Source organism: Neodiprion fabricii, chromosome 3 (assembly GCF_021155785.1).
Source record: "Neodiprion fabricii isolate iyNeoFabr1 chromosome 3, iyNeoFabr1.1, whole genome shotgun sequence".
NCBI classification, from domain to species: Eukaryota; Metazoa; Arthropoda; class Insecta; order Hymenoptera; family Diprionidae; genus Neodiprion; species Neodiprion fabricii.
In genome coordinates, this window is record NC_060241.1 from 38472953 (window position 1) to 38487501 (window position 14549).

A 14549-nucleotide genomic window follows, 5' to 3' on the forward strand; every position below is an offset into this window, starting at 1 on the left:
GTTTTCATACATTTCGTTTGATTCAGCAGAATCAAAAGCAATATTGCAGCAACTAAGTTTGCACAGTATTCAAATTTATTCAAAAATTTGTACACGGTTAGATTTTTGTTTAGTGTCATTTTCGTACGTGGGACAAATTTATATATGGATACAAGTAACTAACGGTATAAAAAACTGCATGTATTATTCAACTCGTGCAGAAGAACGATAAATATTTATGTACACATGAACTTCACTGTAGAATTGAATAAATCCACTGCAGAATCGTCGTTTGGACTTGGACAAATTTCATTCGTTCAAATTTTTCCCGAGATTTCTTCACTTTCTAATAAACTCAACCTCGGTCATCCGTGGATATGAATAGAGAGAAACGTGATAAATAGAATATCAATTAATACCCGTGATTATTTGTGAAGCGTTTTTTTTTCCGCAAAGTCTTAGTGGGCAAAAACTGTTTTTACGCACTAGTGCAAAACTATTCCGCTACTAGTGAAGAAATGGTTCGCTGTTTCCGAACGCGCACGTAATTCATTAAGGAATAGCCTTTTTTGTTCATCTCGAGCAGACGGCCAAAAATCGTATGCAATCCGTGAGCAAAAGTTGCACAATATACACTGAGAAAAATTTCATTTGTTTTAGTAAGTAAAAAAATTCAGTAAAACAGGTATCGTTAAAAAAAACTGTTTGAATATTGTTGGAATTAGGAAAAACGAGGTACGCCTAACCATTTTGCGCTATCGTCGTTCCTTTTTTGGTAATTGCAACGCAAAATCAGTTTCTGAGCTTTACTATATTGTTTTACTTAAATTGAAGCTTTAACGTCAATTTATCGTTTTTCATTTTCTACCTAAAACTGTATCTTTCGATTGTGGTAAAGAAAGAAAACAGTTAAGAACTGAGCGGTAACCGGAAATAAAAATTTCTTTCAGTTATAATATGCGTCTAAAAAAAAAAGGTAATTTGAGAAACGCCTAATTTGAGGCCGTTTTCCCGACCAACCATATCGGCACTTGCACCGTGGGCTGGAATATCTGCGGAGGCGGCCGCGGGATAATCCGGGATCAGGGATTCAAGGGACCGAGGAAACGGCCAGATACACGTGTCGCAATCCTCTTCCGGACAAATACAAGAAGCGGGTCGCCAGTCTCCTCCAGTCTTCTTCATCCTCGAAGGAAGGAAGGAAGGGAGAGACGGGAAACATCCTGGCACAATACCCTCCGAGTTTCCTTTCTTCCTCCTCGAGCGAGGTGCATTGGTCCAGGACTCGGGGCGCCCAGCCAATCGAGAGAAAGCCAATTCCGATCACTTGGTTGAACGCGACCCTCCGAATCGCCGAACGGGGAACGCGAATCGGGTAACCGGAGCTATTCCTCGAAAATTTACGCTGCGATGTGCCTACTGCGCGATGCTTCGAAAGGAAATTAAAGGATCGACGAGTCCTTATCTCATAACGAAGAGTTTCCATCTGTTCTTTCATTTTTTCTCCCCCTATTTCGTTTATTTGATTTAATTTTTTTTTTTTCTTCACTTTGTCCTGGTTTTTTACAGGAATTTTGAAAGAAATTGAAAAGTTGTCATTTTCCACGGGAATTGCGCAGGTGAGGTATAAATTGTCTCGACCCATCTTTCACCCTTTGTCACTTTCTTTGATTCATAACTATATTGGTTCAGTTTTTGATGATTGAAATGAAAACTCGGAGCTGTATTTTTTCAAATCCTTCCACCTTGCACCGATTATAATTATCTAATGTGTTAATCCTCTGCAACGGGAGAAAAAAAAAACAAACTTGGCATTAACTTGCAACGAATAATGAAGAGCATTTAACCGCGTACAATTAAATGATTGTAATATCATTTCGGCTCTGCAATTAGCGGCAATTAGCAATTATCGAATGGTGTTGTACATTGTTATGCGTATACATGCGGGCGTTTGGCGGTTGATGAGCGTCAGTTCCGATATGTTACAAAAACTGATAGTAATATAGAAACTGACGGCAAAACAAGAAAACTAGTTTAAAGTTTTTATTACCAAAAGCTGAGTCGCGAAAAGCCAGCTGGTGGTCGCATTTTTTTCAAACTTTATCGTGCTCCGCAGTAAAGTGGTAGATTGAAAATTATTTAAACAAACGAAGTAACGAGCCTCTCCTCATGTCAGCATCCTTGTCTATTCGAGGACCGCGCATTGTTATCGAATAAAGGAAAACGAACGAGACGCCCGAGTGCAGATGAAATTTTTACGCTTTCGGGCACCGCCAGAGTCAGCCAAAGTAAAAAAGCGAAAAATATCGGATCGTGCGGGCATTTTTCCTTTATCCTTCCTTCCAGCCTCGCTTTGGAACAATTTCGCTATCACGTATTTGCATATGAAACAACGGAGCTGGAACAATTACGAACAAACAAGGGTGACTGAAAATATTTCTTGATACCTACCATGTTTGTGTTCAAATCGATTGAACCAACCATTGGCACAAGTTACCTTGAACAAAAACTCGTTCGGTTCAAAGATACATCAAAATAACGACTTTTACAACAGATATTAACAGCGTTGTATGAAAAGCGATAAGGAAGAACATTTCGCATTTGTTATTCATGCATCGTCAAGTGTAGGCGGTGGATCGATGAAATTAATTGTCGGGGAAGGGTTCGATCTATCTTTTGCCGGAAGCTCTTCATCTCGATTATCGATTAATTGTAGGTGATTACGGTTTCCCGGTGGTTTCTCTCCGCGTATACAACGTATCCTAGTGTTCCAAGTACCTGTAACATCGTCGCTCCGATCTCGGCTTCGACATTCACCACGTAACACAGATATCTTCGACGACGTGTAATAGCTACAAAACATGTACGTGATACAAAAACTCGCCGTAACCATTATACTCGTAATGAAAGTTACGCCGTCGGGAAACGATTATCGCATAGTCGTTAACCAATTGATTAAGCGCCGGCATCTTCGATCAACGTTGTATTTCGCCTGTAACCACGGTCTGACCTGACCTAACAAATTCTGCAGACTTGGGGCAGGTCAGCCTTCACCTATATACTCGGCTTAGTGTCCTAATGAAACCCAACGAGGGCGTGGTAATTAGATTATACAAGGGTGCGAAATGAGCTGCGGGGACGAAATTTTGTTCATTCGTTTAGTTCTTGTACGTTTTCTCGTTTCGTGGCTTCACCTTTTTCTACAGTTTTATCTTGGCCCGGCCATTTTACCAACGGGGCTAAACAACTTAAGGGCACATCTCGCGAACGTCTAGATAAACAGGCTTCTCCGAATATCTCGTTTACTTACTTCGTTGGTCTCTGCAGGATCAGGAATCCAGCGGAGAACTCTGTGGCAACCCTAACGCAATCGAGTCCTTGACTAGCCGCCCCTAAGTTCCTAGTAAGCTCTCGATAGATCCCTGTCTTATCCTGCCGAATTATTTCTCAGACCCCTCCGCCATTTTTTTTTCTTTTTCTTACCAGACTGCGCAAACAGAAGGTTCCCAAAAGTTGTTTCTTTTCTCTCGGGATAGTGTTAGAATATATCTCTTCTTCCTATTTCGATTATTTGAACAAATTCGGAAGCACGAATCACGTCAAACTTCTCGATGAAACGTGACTCGCAAACTGGATTCCATGTTCCGTATCGAAAAAGTGGTTCAGATCTTTTTGTGAAACGTACAACTAGCCATGACCTCCTGGAACAAGTTATCGTTGGTTCGTATGCCTGACTGATCCTGGGCTCAATGGTGCGGTGTCTGTTCGAGACTCCCTTGCGTGTGGAGAACGAGGCTTCTAAATTCGGTGTGTTTAACTAGGAGGAGGCAGGAGCGGCGGGACGTGTGTACCAATCAATCTGCCGACCCGAAACCCGTCTATCAAATTGTCCGTCGTTGCTGCTTGTTTGCCCTTTCGCTCCCTTCCTGTTCCCGGCCACCCCATACCAGGCGACTCTCTTGATTCATCCGTACGACGCGACGTTCGGCAGTGAAATTAGCAGACAGTCGCCTATAGAGGAGGGTTAAGAATAACGGAGAAAGAAACCAGGAATACAGAAATATTGTCATTCGATGTTGCGAACTCGTTGTTTATCGGTAGATATTATTGGGCTAAGGAGGAGAGACAGGAAATGGCTTAGACCATGAAAATATAAGTAGAGAAATGATAGTTTGAACAACATCTGATCCCCGCGTTTCTCTCCGGGGATTTTTCGATTCAAGAATCGGCTGAAGCTGGGAGTGAAGAGTTTCTGAGAGGATTCAAAGACCATTCGAATAGCACTCAGGGATGATTCGAAGGGGCGATTGAATAGTGGGTGGTTAACTGAAATTGAATAAACATCAAGCGAATCCTCGAAAGCCCCGGAGACGAAAGTATCAGCCGGGGGCTGGCCGTTTACTCGGTTACAGTGCAGCTGCAACAGCCGGCTAGACGAAGCTTCGTATTATCATAAACAGCTCGAGCAGAAGGACTCCTTGTTTTTTCTTATTCGTTTTCTTTTAGTCCATCGGTTTCCCGCAGCAGTGGATCCCCGATTCGGCCGTACGTAAAAGAAAATAAACGAAACTGAAGAGGAGGGAGAAAAAAAAATGACTAGAAAGTAAAACAGTACGGCAAAAGGCACTCGAGGTGCACCTGAAATTAATTATAAAACCTGTCGATTGCCGAACCCGACGATAAAATTATAAATCGCGTGAAAATACATCGGTGCAAGTTGAAAGCTGGAAAAGACAGCTGGACCATTCATAACACTCATCTGTGTACCCGTATTGCGGGCGATTACCGAATTAATCTAATACACAAACGATCGTCCTATTTCGGCATTTGATTCCGTTGGAAATGTACCAAAAACTGATTGATGACGTAGAACGAAATCAGAGATCGTTGAAATTTTTTCGATTAAATACCAGCCAAGTTCCAATCGATTGCTATAAAGTGTCGAAATTAACCTCATGATTAGGTACGTAGACGTTTTTCGGTACAAACCGATAGCGCGATTCCGGCTTTCACAGCACAGCAATATATGACGGGTGGAAATGGCACGGGGAGGTTGTAAAACTGAATGGCCCGTGAGAAATGCTGATTAGAATCGTCAATGGCGTGCCAAAAATATCTCCGGATCAGTGATTCCCGATACCCGGTCCCCTAATACCTACGATGCTTGATTGCTAATTCACGATTCAGCGTTCGTACGTCGCCCCAACATTCCAATGATCGTAGACGCGCCGGCGACGGCGGCCTACCGAGTTCCTGAAACCCTGTATCGATCACATCGCAATGGAGAGAGAGAGAGAGCGAGAGAGAGAATGATCCAGAGGGACGAAAAAGCACCTGCCAGCTACAAGTTGACTTCCTAAGTCTCCGCGGCACAGCAAGAATCACAGCCGAAAAAGGATGTCCTGACCCCTTTTTGCCTGGAATGCTCTCATGCAAGGTCCGTAACCAAAAGCCAATACCTTTGAGTGGATGAAAATTCACCCCGTCGCTTACATGTCCCGCAACTACATGCTCGATGAAGAGAACCAGAGTGAAGCCGTACGCACGTTTACAGTACTACATTGATGGAAAAGTAGAGTGAAAATTGTTCTTCATTCTAGGTCAAGTTAGACCATCGAAATTGGTCAAAACTGCCACCGCGAATCAAGAATTAGGACCTGGAGAAAACTATGCATAACCGTGTTTTTCTCTCAACGTAGAAACTTGAATTGTATGCTATGGTTTCATTTAGGATTCATTTGCGTTAATGCAGACAGTATTCGTGAGAATAAAGTTAGTAAGGTTACTGTAACGATGCATGTTTACGAAAAAACGTTACTTCGCATCTTTATCAGTGGCCGAAATTTGGCCAGCCATGATAAACCAGACATACTCCCATTTTGAAAAGATAACTCCTTCGAAACCATATTAAAATTGCGTAAAAATGATTTTCTCCCTGACGTTTCGATACGTTAACGTTACTAACGTCAGCCTCATCTGTATTCGCCATTCTGATCCTATTTGGAAAATATTATAACAAAAAAAAGTTCACAGAAGAAAAGGTGAATTATATACGAGTATATCCATCACCTACACTCAATATTTTCAAATCCTGATACCGCGAAGTGAACTCGAGAATATAACGATTTTTTCGATTGAATTTATACCGGTTCGAATACCTGTGAAAGCGTTTCTCTTTCACCCTGTGCAATGTCCCTACCTTTTTTTTTTTTTATACACATACATATTTTTTTCTACATTCGGGAATGAAGCACAGATCGAAAAGCTTTTCTCGTATCGTCAGTCCCTTATTCGGGGCTTTGATACAGCCCGAGGCCGTATCCGTACACACTGTTTTTTTCCACCATCACCCCAATCCCCCAGTTGTTCGTTCGACGGCAATATCATAATCCACCGAAACAATGGAAGCCGCCCTTTCCGCGATCGCCGCTTCGCTCCCTCCTGAATTACGCATTCGATGATGTTTGTTGGGCAATCAGAAGGGTCGCGAGGACGCGCGCAGACAACCGGTTTGTACCACAGGTTCGTTATACACAATTGTAAAAATTTCCCGTCAGTCGGTCATTCCGAGTAGATACACCATATATAACTTGGGGCATGAATAATTCTCATATTTGTACATATTTATCAACGCTCCTCCCCTCAGTCAAGGGATTGATCGAGTATCGTGTCGTTGAGTAGTCTCATCACGCGATGGATTTTGCCGTTCGATAAACGGCGTTTTGAAAATCTTTTTCGACGAGACGATGCCAGTTCACGTATCGCTCCTGGTGAAATATTTAAAACTGAGAATGTTTGGTCATTTCCGACAACCTGCCGGAGCCGCATTCTTCCTCTTTTTGTAGTCTCACTGTCGAATATGTAGGAAAGGATTATTACAGAAGAGACTTATTCAGGTTTCTCGTAGTGTTTCTTCTATTTGTTTAAAACCTGGCCTCCGACAAGCACTGTTAGTTTCTTCTTACCTCTATAATCGTATTTTTTAAGTGAAGTACACTTGACGAACGACGAGTCCTGTGATCGTTTCACGCTACACTTGGAGGTAGTAAAGGAAGCATAGCCGGAATGAAACACACGAGGTATATAAGAGCATTGACGACAATACATAAACTGAGCAACAAAAGCAGCAGAAGCAGCAGTCGAGGAGTGCCAATTCAAATTACGCCATTCGATTTCTATCTCAACTCTCAAGCTTTTCGCTCGGAATGGAAAGCAGATGGTAACAACGAATGGACTCGAGCTGCTCGGATGAACTCTCTCAGCTTGTTACGTAAGAATCAGGTTTTATGAGACCGTTCAATCGCTTTCTGCGAAGTACGCGTTTACGGTTTCAATCTACTCCGGGGCATTTCAGATTCTTCCCGTTTTCTGAAAACACACAAAGCAATCCTGCACCCTTTATTACGCCCGCACATAACACAGTCCATTGTGACGATCATGTCAACGGTAAAACTCGACAGCGTAATGCATTGTCTTCGAATTGTTTAAGCTCTAAGTGCCGTTGGAGAATCGGCTCATTCGGGGGGAACAGGTATCCAGTTCAGAACTCACCGACTAGCACTGCTCTCTACCACTTTGCCTATTACTACATGGCATTGGCATGAATGCAACTCGCTCTCGAAACTGGAAGGTACCTGAGGCTTGACTACCAACCTCTTTTAATTAAAACTGAATCTCGACTTCCTCTCGGTTGATTAAACCAACTTATCAAAACGGTCGTAAGTTTTACTTAATCCGGGTGTCCGGGCCACTCATTGAATGAGTCTGATAAAAATTTATATCCGATAGAAGGAACTCTTGAAAAGCGTCGGGATTTCCCTCCTCTCGCCCCCTCTTAATTCTTAATCAATGGGTCTCAACCTCATAACCAATTTCCAACTCAGTCAAAATCCCTCGAGCGTGAATTCCCCCTTGAACGTCTCTAGTCTCTAATAAGCTCAAAGTACCGAGTGCAGCCAAGATTTACTGTCGCGTCCCGAACGGGTCATATGCTTAAAATCCAATTACCCTTTCTTCCCGAGTCTGAGCTCACCTATCCGTCCCGTTTTACCTCTTACACACCGGCTCGCTTGAATTCGCTGGGACATCCGCAAGGTGCTCTACTTCTCCTTTACTTCTAGCAAACCCGAGAAGATATTTGCAAAGATCTGCATTTCACACCGCCCGTTGTGTTGCTGGCTTCGTCCAGTCCCTGCCTACTTCTTTCCCGACTTTAGAGCACAATGAAATAAACTCAGCTTAGCCTGAAAGGAATCTCACGTAATTCACCCTCCACTGTTGTTTTAGTGTCGTTTTAGGATATATAGGAGGTACAGTCAGGAGAAAAAGGTGTCCGACAATCGTGACACGTGGTGAAATGATGGTTTAACAAGCGGTACTGTAGTTTGTCGGGTCAAATCTAATATTCAAAACATCCAGATCGTGATCCAGAGAAAAAATGCCTGCATCGTAGGGCCTTTTTTCGGTTGATGTTATTGAAGAATCCTGGGTTAGACTTTTTAACACTTTTAGCCCGACTGTACGTCCTATACATCCTTGTTTTCGGGGACGCGATGGTGTAGCTATATTGAAAGGAACGCCTGAAAAAACCTGAGCCTACTCAAATATCCAGCAGGAAAATTCTTCCTGGGGGTTTAGAATTGGACTACCTTGTAGGCACTTCGTAACCTCTCGCTTTGACGGACATCTGAGAAGTTTGAATCAGTAATTACAACACTTTTTTAATTGCCTTCTTCGCGACATCTGTCACAGGACTACATTCTTTTTAATCGTTGCCCTCGATCTCCAAATGAAATTCTGTTGTCGTGCGACATGTAGTACCAACACCGGTGCGTAATCATCGCGGAACATTCATTACGACCCCTGACACACAGCCTCAAGACATTCACCGTTTGGAAATGTCGCCTTCGCTTGATGATCGATCAAGATTGAAGCAACGAACGAATCAATATTCTCTTCATACAACCGCTTTAACGATAACTACAGCGTTTGATATCTCGCAGTAATGGGACACTCGGAAAACTCCACGGGATTTCGCAAGCTGAAAGCTGAAAGCTGAAAGCTTCGTCGAAAACGGGTCGCATTCTGTCGCGGTCATCTGCCGGGGACAGTCGCTCGGTGGCTAAAACCTGACGTCAACAGCAGGTTATATTTTTCGCCTGACGTCATGCCGCGCATCGTTATCAACCGTCGCTAGTTCCACGACTGGTTGGAAAATGACGAAAAAATTATTCTCACGTCAATCGAGATGCAAGCCTGACGGGAATCTGTGTCGCCTTGTTCGCCAAAGCTGTAATTGATCGATCGAAGAAGGCTTTATTCGCGTGCGCATAATTTTCCCGCCTCTGGGTATTCGTTTGCAGATTCCGTCACCTCGAGGCGAAGCCTCTTTTACTCTGATCGATTACTCGACGGTAATATCCCGCCAAGGAATGACCATTCCAGGGGACGCCGGCTTTTAAGAGCTTAAGTTTCACCTCTCCGCCACCGCCTGCCTCTGTCATCCGATCCGAACCACCGCAAGAGTACCTCGGAGAAAACCGCTGGTACCTACACATGTGCAACATACACTTTGGGTGGTAACGACGTGTCTCCACTTGTTGTTCCCATCTGTTCCCGTGCTTTTCACCGAGCGCTCCGGGCGCTTGCATTGTCGTGCGTTTTTTCCCGAACAGTTGCCAACTCGTCTACTCCACTTTAGCAACTCATTTCCTGGACACGGTTTTATTATAACGAAACTGTTGGTGGACTCAAACTTTTGGCGATTCGAATATGCGGTTACGAATATCGGTTTCCATCGACGAGCAAACTGCTACAATCTAAAACATCACACATGGTGTTAAAATCGACTTAAAATTGATCGGTGCTGACTACTACTGCACAGTTTTAGTGACAGTTTCGTAAAGTTTACTTTAGATACCGTATCGACATCGACATGAAATTACTATCGTCTACAGAATCCACACCGCATTTTTCTTAAAGCGCACTCTCCGTCCCTCTACAACTTTTATGAAAACATGATACCTGTAACGCTTCAAGGTGGGTTGCCCAAAACTTGTAAAGGACGAGAGTCATTTTGCACGTGTGTTTGCACAGGCCTTTGCAATATGAATTTGGGCACCAATGGCGGCGGGGTCGATTTTGTTAGGGAGATTAAATTTGCCCAACGGTATACAGCCCGAATTATTCAACAAAATGATAATGACTCAGTGGTTGATTTCGGTTCGATCAGATGTTTGGCAAAGACAGGATTGGGTACCTCATGACGGTTCAAAGCCACGCGAACGTTTACCCAGCTTAGTCTTTGATTATTGCTTAAACTCTTGAGATATACGTCTGGTTCGCCGGCATCCTGAATTAGTAACGAAAACCTAGCGCAACCCTCGTTGCCCGAGAGACGGTAATAGATTGATTAGTCTTAGAGCAACCTGTCACTTCTGATTGCCCCGAATATCCGGGTTTGAGCAGCTCCAGGCCTGTTCGAGATCATTTCGGCTTCTCTAATCAGTCGTCGCAATATGTATCCCGTTTTACGTTCGTCTTCCGTCCTTATCGTTCACACCGCGTTCAACTTTCGTTCGGTTCCATCGGCAGCTATCTAGATCAAGAAGACCGACGCGACGGTGTGACTTTTTGCTTCTCGAGAAACGTCCGTAAACAAATCCGATGACGACGGTTTATCAGAGTTTGTTTTATTTTGCCAGTAGGCGAAGCACGTGGAATGAAAAACAAACCGTGTTTCGGTATATTAAAGTTGTGCGTGCCGAGTGAAAGAAGAAAAAAGCAAAGTGAAGACCGTGACGGTATAATTTGATGAAAAGAAAGTGCCATTCCATATCCGGGATTCTTTTTTTACTGCAGCCGTGGCAAAGATTATATACATACCTTAAAAAGAAATTGGATTCTTGGGTACAGTGATTAAAGCGTAGATAGATCCAGACGATTGAACGTGGTCTGGTGAACCTTTGCTCGGTTATTCTTCGATTCAAGGACGCGCGGTGTCCTGCAGGAAGGTGGAAAGGGGAAGGGCTTGAGCAAAGTTTGAGCAAAGTGACTTGCCGGGCGATTAAGCAGTATTGATAGACCCCGCCTAAGTGATAAACTTCATGGAAGATATATCTTTAAGTGATTATGTCCCTGACAAAGAGAGGAGCAGGAAGCCAAGCGGCTAATTTACGAAGTTGAGTCTCCGGTGTAACCTGTTTATAAGTCGCTGGAAGGATGTCGATAGTTTTTACTAACCGCATATTCTTTTACGCACCGCGTGGAACAAGCTAATTTTTTCTTATTTTTGAATCGCTATTAGAAAAAAAAACAAAGGATCGCTTCGAACCTTTTGTTATACATCTAGTCGTATAGCGAAAGGAAAATGGGAAAAAAGAATTTTACGATCGTGTAATACAAACTTTTGTAATCTCAATATTTCATTTATATTTCGTCATCCTCTTTCTCTCTATATCTATTTCTTTCTCTTTTCTTTTTACTGCCATCTCGGAATTCAGCACGCTTGTAAAATCCACTACGTGTTCCTTCCGCCGTCTGGAAGGACGAAATTTTTATGGATCTCGTCTCAACGTGTCTTCGTTAACTCGTTTGTGTTTCTTCGTCGTGTCCACAAGTTCCTGTAATAAAATTTACCAAGTTGGCGCTAGTTTTGCTGCTTTTTACACTGCTATTCGTTATTGACGAAGTTATCAAATTGACCACGCGTCGTCATCGAGTACTGGAAATGGTTGAAAATTATTTTCTCAAGCAAAGGGGATACCAATTTTACGATAAAATTTCTGACGAGTCTAACGATAATCAATCTGACTGAATCACTGGCTGAAAAAAATTGTTTCCAAAAGAAGTATTGCTCCGCAAGTTGGTGCCGGGGGCGAAAAAAAAAAAAAAAAGTTTAGCCAAAAATACAACTTGATCAAGATATACGTAACCCCTCACCGAAGGAGTGAGACTTCGCTCCGAGGATTTCTGACCAAGAATTTGAGGAAGGGTGAGTCCGCGTCGCGATAAGGCCCGGTGCCCTAAAAGCCTGAACTTTCGTTCTTAGGAAAGTAAAAAAGTTTCCGGTCTCGCTGATGGGCGGAAAAAGTGATGATGAAAAGTTTGAAATAGAAAAGAGCGTGTAAGGAAAATAAAAAGCGTGAAAAAACGAAGGTTTGACACTCGACGTAGATTCTTGTCTCGATTATCCTTTCACCATTTTCTCGCTCCCCTTTTCCTTGGAATCTTTTCCAAATAGGAGACTAGACCGAGTGCCTCTGCTGTTCTGCGAATATTTCGTAGTAAATTTACAAAGAGGAATATCAGCCTGCATCCGTACGATGCACAAGGGTAAAAATCCTCGTCGTCATCGAATCCCGGACTCTAGAAGATCCTGGAAGATCGCTCTCAAATGCAGAAGGCTTGAGAAACAATGCAGCGGGAGATTCGAAGCGACCGTTGGCTCGTGAAACTCCCTCGGGTTCGTTAGGACTTCAAAGCGGTCCTTGAGGAGGCAAGGAAATTGTGTGGGATTGTGGTTAGAGGGTTGAAACGCCGCTTGATTGTCGAATGAATAGATAGAAATGATGGCGGTGCAATTACACCTGCAGCTAAATGAGACTAGCCTTGCGATCGAGTGAGAAGAAAAGAACGAGAGGAAGCAAGAAGGTCGGGTACCAAACGAGGAGCGTTATAACGGAGCTTAAGGGGGTCCTCTAGTTTCTCGGCTGTTTTTTTATGGCTTTTTCAACAATTTTTTACGGGCAAAGCATCGAAATAATCAATCTCATTGTTTTTGCATAATCTTTATCAACATTTAAATGAGCTTTACAAATTTTTTAAAGTCAAAATATATAATAGAATAGCAGCTATAGTGGCCGACAGGAAGACATCAAGTAGAAGAGGTGCTTGACGGTAACCAAGATTGCGGCTGTTCTGCTTATCTGAAATCAAAAAACCAAACGGCATTTTAATCTTCATATTCAAGACTAGCGATTGAACTAGAGTGAATTTTAAATTACAAAAATTGACATTTTTATACACTTTTGAAAATTACATTCTATTTTTTACTCATTTTTTCTTAAGTTTTTCGCTCGTACGAAAAAAACTATCAAAGCAATCATGATAATTCTAGTCCAATCGCTGGCTTATAACATATTAAAGATGCTGTATAAATTTGAACAAGATCGGTGCAATAGTTTCTGAAATATCGTGGTTACCGTTTCGAAAAATGGTGTTTCGAGAAAAACGCGTTTGAAAGTTCGCGCATGTGATTTATACTAAAAATTCCATCTCACCGTCAATCTGCTATGCCTGGACCATACAATAGGCCTTCCTCTTCTTCTTCGAAGTCACGCAGAGCTGCTCTGTCTTCTCTTTTCGCGATTCGGGCCTGTTTTACAACATCGCTCGTGCGCCTTTCTGAACGGTCGATCCGAGAGCTATCACGCTGTTGAACATATCCTTTAACTTGTGGGCCGATTTTCACTCCCATGGTTTCCAAGGTCTTCAGGATAGCTTCGAATCCTTCGTTGAAGATTATGACAGCGAGAAACGTGGCGATTTCAACCACTTTTGGCCCAGAATGGAGGTGCTTCGGAGCAAAAGTCCAGATTTTTGGGCATGAATCTATTTCTTTTCTTTCTCACACTTGCACGCCATAGAAATTTTAAAGCCCAATCCTCGTATATCACGTTGATGGAAAGTCACCGTACTTTTGCACTCTTTACAAATAACAGCCGAAGAAATGGTTGAAAATACACTCACAAAATTCAAAATACAATACAAAACAGTCTGTTCAACGCTCACTTCAAAATTTTTATTTTGACGAAGTTTCGTCGCTGACGCCGATGTAAACGACTTGTCTTGTTCAAAAGTGTGTCGGTTGCCTGCGAATTTTCGCTTTTTAGGTCGATCGTAACGAGCCGGGGCGTCTCTACTTCCTTTCTTGAACATTTTGAAAATTATTTTCAAAAAATCAGCTACATGCGACTCGCAAGAGAAAATATAGTACGCTTCGCAACTGCCACAGCAAAACTGAACTAAAACTTCACGGCGTCTTAGTCAATATTCGAAAGCGTCTGTCAATGGTCTCGGCTCCCCTTTACTCGGGGCTAATTCACAAAAGGTTCAGGTAGCAGTTAGATTTAGGGATATCAATACAATGGTCAGCGCCGCTCGGCTTTCGGAGCAGCCCGGCGCGCGCTCCTGCTCCGTTCCAGGGCTGTAACTTGTGAACCACTTCGAATATCGAAAAATCCTTTGGCACACATTTTCTACACATGTTGTAGATGTGATTTATGAAAAAAAAAAAAAATCGATTTTTTCGACCCGAGAAACTAGAGGACCCCCTTAATCCGTCTGTTTAAGAAACCCGCCAGCGGGTTCAGCGTTTATTAATGGATCCACAGATGCTTTCCTTTTCTCTACGTATGTGTGTAAACGGATCTACACCTACAACCGCATCCTTTTGCTCCTCGTCCCGTCTTTCGCTCACCATCCGGCCGGCTTGGAGTGGGAGACCAATTAAACAGGCGGGAAAACGGAGGTGGGTGAAAAAAAGCCGATTTTCCCTCTTTGTTTGCGAA

At 42.9% G+C, this 14549-nt stretch overlaps 1 protein-coding gene across 2 annotated transcripts in view; it reads left to right on the plus strand.

The window, feature by feature from the left end:
• LOC124177931 (polypeptide N-acetylgalactosaminyltransferase 2) overlaps positions 1-14549 on the plus strand; it is a 160141-nt gene that overhangs the window by 84556 nt on the left and 61036 nt on the right. The window lies entirely within an intron of this gene.